The following is a 5,128-nucleotide window of genomic DNA, read 5'->3' as shown; positions in this document are numbered from 1 at the left end:
CAAGGCCAGCTCAGCCTCAAATAAAGAAACACAGAGAATGAAAAGTGTAGTTACTGTATTAATGTTACACCTACCTACATGTTTATCTTTGAGGAATGAAAACTTAGGTTTTTGTAAAAGTCTATGTGAGGGACCCACATAGTGTCTCACAATCATCAATAACTCTAATTCTATGGTCTTCTGACATCTATGGATAATGCATGCATACATGTAAAGTAAAAATAAATCATGAGAGCAGCGGCCACCAGTGAACACTGGGACCACATTCACTCTTGTTCCATTCATGGTCTGCCTGACCTATAGGAGGATATCAACCCATCTATCTTGGGGGGACAAGCTGATGGGCCTGGCCTGCTTAGAGGCAACGTATGATCAGGGCCTGTGCCACCTGATCTTCCATCAGCACCGTGCTCTTATCAACTTTGCCGAATCAAACCAGGGGGGCATACTAAATGCTTGTGAAAAATTAACAGACATCCTTGGGGAGGTCAATACTCTATTTAATAGGGTATTCTGAGCATAAGAAGCACTTTCTTATTCTGGCCTCAGACTTGAGCAAACAAACAGCCAAACAGCTGTATTCTGACATAAAATCATTTGATGTTAAGATACATCGGAACTCTACTAACACACACGGTTGTAAATCCACTAGAAGCTACAGAACTCATCCATGATGAAGATAAAATTAATTTTGAATTAACTTTCAATGACTCCTGGAAAATATAAGGCAAAACAGTGGAAAACACTTTTAATTAAACCCATACAGTCCTCTTTCTGTTGGGTTCAATGCATGGAGAATTCCTGTGCCAAAACCATGAACTGATTGCTCAAGACAACCTCACATGGTAGAACCGCAGTGGGTGAGGCATGCTCAGTTGAAAAACATGGAAGAGTCTCCTCAGGCATTGAGAAAGAAGTAGAAAGATTCTTGGGATTGTTGCAGACTTACTTTAGAGAAGACTTTGATACTCCGATGTCCTTTTTTTCATTTTGTGGTTGATCCACTCTATAGTATGTACAGTGTAAAACATCTTTCCTGTATCCTTCATTATGCAGGATGTTTTTGTAAGAGTTAGACTTGATCAAGACTAACTACCAATAAATAGAGTGATTAGTGAAGAATGTGAGGGAATTGACCAAAACTCTGAAATTAGGAGTCAAGGAATTATAGTTTTTGGATATCATGACTGGGAGAAGATGTTAAATACCTTTTGAGACTTATGAGCCTGTGATCTCTCTGAGTCAGAGCTACAGTGGCCAAGTGCCTGATGCCAGCTGAAAAACTGAAGGCAACATGAAATCCTGAATGGAAAGCAACATGTATGTAATATATATTATTAAATGTTTTAAACAATGAAGATTGGTTTTAGTAAAGTGTAACTTTTGATAGTTAATGGATTTGTCATGGATATTTAAAGGAAATTTAATGCCATAAAAAGACAGACAGACAGATAGATAAATCAGGATTGTGGAGAGATGACTCAGCAGTTAAGAGCATTGATTGTTCTTTCAGAGGACCAAAGACTGATTCCCAGCACATTTCACATTGCCTGTAACTCCAATTCCAGAGAATTCAATGACACAGTATGTATATGATGCACAGATACACATGCAGCCACAAGATTATACAATAAAATAAGGTGAAAATAATTTTAAAATAAATCTACATGTGAATGTTTCCCACAGTTCCATCTATCCTCATCATGGAAAAGCTAGAAACAACTGAAATATTCTGCAACTGACCAGTGATAAGCAACTGAGATCACATGCACACACGCACACACACTGGAATAAAATTTGAAATAAATTTTAAAAAAGGAGTGACATCTTGCACACAGCTGAATAACTGAAACCCAGATGCACTTTGCTCTACAATGGAGCCAGTCTCCAAAGTCACTTGGGCATAATTCTATTCATATAAAATCCAAAAGGGGAAAAAAGATGGAAATAGACAAAATATATATAATAAACTATAGGTTCATGTAATTACCATCTCAAATCATTTGAGGGAGGATATTTGCTAAGCTTGGGTGTAGTATAAAGGTATGCCTCAAGAATGTATGTTCTAGAAGTTCACTCCTTAGGGTGCCTATGTGGAAAAAGAGCAGGACTTTAGAGAGATGGGGCTTAGTGAAATGTTATTAGATACTGGCAAATTAATCTCAAAGGAAGTTAATATGAGGGCCTGGGGTGGCACACACCTTTAATCCTAGCACTCAAGAGGCAGAGGCAGGTAGATTTTAATGAATTTGGTGCCAGACTGGTCTACATAGCAAAGTACAGGCCAGTCAGGGCTACATAGTGAGACCCTATCTCAAAAACAAAAACAAAAAAAAAAAAAAAAAAAAAACCAAACAAACCAAACCAACAAAAAACAAAGAAAAGAAAAGAAAGAAACAGAAAAAGAAAAAAAAGTGTAATATGGCTACTAAGGGACCACTCATACTGGTCATAAGAGTGGGCTGTTATTTATTTATTTATTTATTTATTTTTAATCAATCCAATATTGAAGACATGGTGCGGGGAATTGTACATTGCTGATGTAAATTACTATAGCCACCATGGAAACAAAATGTGAATATTCTTTAAAATGGTTTAACTAAAAATAAATGTACTCTAAAATGCAGCTGACCACTTATGGGTATATAACTGATGAATAAATCAGTGTTCCATAGAGATACCTGATATCCATGTAACCAGGACATGGAAACAGCCTTGACCACCAGACAAATAGATTTTCAAATGCCTGGTTTATATGTGGAATCTCTCTCTCTCTCTCTCTCTCTCTCTCTCTCTCTCTCTCTCTCTGTGTGTGTGTGTGTATGTGTGTCATAAATGAGTAAAATGAAATTACATCATGTCATTTGCAGGAAAATGGATCCAGTGGTCATTATCTCAACCAAAATTAGCCAACACATACAAGCAAGTATCACATGTTGTCTCTTGTGTCTGGAAACAAACAAACAAAATAGCTGATAGGTTCCTATGAACGGGAAAGGAGTTCGGAGAAAAAGGAAAAGAGGCAAGAGAGGAGGATTGGAAGAAAGGCATATGGTCAAAGCATTGTATAAGCTATTGTGGAAATATGTACACAGCATATGCAATCTATTAATTTGACCGATTAATAGATATTGAATAAATATAACATGTTAAAGAGCCAGCATGACCCATGATCCTTCTCATTTTGTGTGTCATTCTGTAATCTCCTTGGTATATAAGCCCACTACTGTGATAGCATCTGCTGCAGGCTCCCATTAGAGCCAAACAGATGTCAGTGCCATGCCCTTGAACTGCAATTACTAGGAACTAATGTTCTCTTTATAAACCAGTCAGCTTCAGGCATTTTGCTACAGCCACAAAAAAAAAAAAAAACCCAAATAAATACAATGACCTATTTAGCAGATTGCATTAGAATAATTAAGCCATTTGCCAAAAATGTAGGAGAAATAAAGTCATATCTATAATTTTTATTCATTAGATTATGGAAAAAGTTACATATATTAATTAATGAAACAATAAAAATACTAAAATAAAATGTGTAGAGAATCTTTAACAATGATTAATTTAGACACTTTAAATGTAACATCAAAAGTAAAGATAAATACTTGTCTTTGAAACAATTTTTTAGGAATGTGGTTTGTGCGAAAGAAAATAACATCAACGACAAAAATACCGGTAGCAAAGTAAAAGCAATATTCAAAATCAGGAAAAATTCTCAGTTCTTATCTTAAATAAGAGACAAATCTTCTGAGCATGGCACTTATAATAAATTAACTGGGAAAAATTCAACCACATAATAGAAAAGCAGTGTACAGCCATTTCTTTAGAATCTAAGCACTATTTATTGGATGGGAAAAAAGAGGCTCATAAAAGGTGAAGATTGTAAGACACAAGAAATTAAAAAAAAAAAAAGTAAACACAAGGCCCAGGAAGTCCCTCAAACATACAAAATTTGCAAAAACCTCTTCAAAGGTGAGAGACTCTCTGAGATGTCAAGTTGTCTGAAAGCTGTGCCAAGAGCCCTGAGTCTCTCATGAACTCTCATGAGTCATCAATCACACTGAGATGGGATTTTTTTTCTGGTGATATAGCTAGATACCAGTAACCTCATTGGTTCGCTAAGTCAGACTCAGGTGGCATGACTTCATCTATTTGTCATTGGTGCTCTATTTTGGGTGAATAGATGTTTGTTCATGTGTTCCCCAGGAAAAGTCACACAATAATAGAGCCACATAGAGTTTGTAATTAACTGGAAAAATCAAGCCATAGAAAAGTGGTCAAAGGAAAGGAGTGGCAAAAATGAATACAAATAGCTGTTTGGCACAACTATCCCTGTGAACAAAATTTCCCATGTTCTTTGTAAAACTGGTCACAGAGATGGTAAAAAGTGTTGAGAAGCCAAGCACAAATCAAGAATTAGCAACTACAGAAGCCGTTCCACGCAGAGAGGGTTACACAGAAGCTAGGAGGCAAGGCCACAGAGAAGGAGCTAGAACTCTGGTGACAGTGTGGGAAGAGACTGGACTACTGAAGTGAACAATTTCCAAGGGAAAGATTTAGGAAGAGAGATGAATACCTTCCTTCCCAATTGGCCCTCTCTTCTTTTCTAACACTGTTTCCTCATTGCTACAATGGAGGCATGGGTGATGCTGGGGGAGGTTCTTGAAGAATCTACTGCATTAAAGCTGTCCATGTAAGCAGAAGTCAAGAGACTTACCCCTAGCTTCATGGCTAGGAATTTTTAGCTACAATGTGAAGCTATCTACACTGAGGCAATCATCCAAGGCACAGGCAGAGATTCTCAGCAAATCTAGCAGACTCACAGCACTCAGCAGGCTCCACTCCAGGAACAAAGGAAGGACTGTGGGGCAGGAATGCTGGGGATGAGAAGGACAGGGGTGGGGGGGGGAGGGGTTGTACTTATTAACCAGTCCAGCTATGAAGTTTTTCCTCCAACTGATATCTGATTCTCCTTCCACTCCATATGGTTTTAGTTCACAACATTTAAATATCCAGGTCCCTTATAGAAAATGTGTTTCTAAAAGATAGTGCAAAAATAGAAAGGGAAACAGAATTTGTTACTCAGCTAACATGGCAGCTGATTCCAAACCATATTTTTAGGTAAACC

The 5,128-nt window shown here is 37.4% G+C and overlaps 1 pseudogene; it reads left to right on the top strand.

Moving 5' to 3' along the window:
• The first annotated feature begins 283 nt into the window (after positions 1 to 283).
• LOC127214622 (non-structural maintenance of chromosomes element 4 homolog A-like) lies at positions 284 to 1,279 on the top strand (annotated as a pseudogene).
• Positions 1,280 to 5,128: the final 3,849 nt, after the last annotated feature.

The sequence above is a fragment of the Phodopus roborovskii genome, unplaced genomic scaffold (assembly GCF_943737965.1).
Source record: "Phodopus roborovskii unplaced genomic scaffold, PHOROB, whole genome shotgun sequence".
NCBI lineage: Eukaryota > Metazoa > Chordata > Mammalia > Rodentia > Cricetidae > Phodopus > Phodopus roborovskii.
Note: the sequence above shows the minus strand (reverse complement) of the source record. Positions and strands in the feature narration are given on the sequence as shown.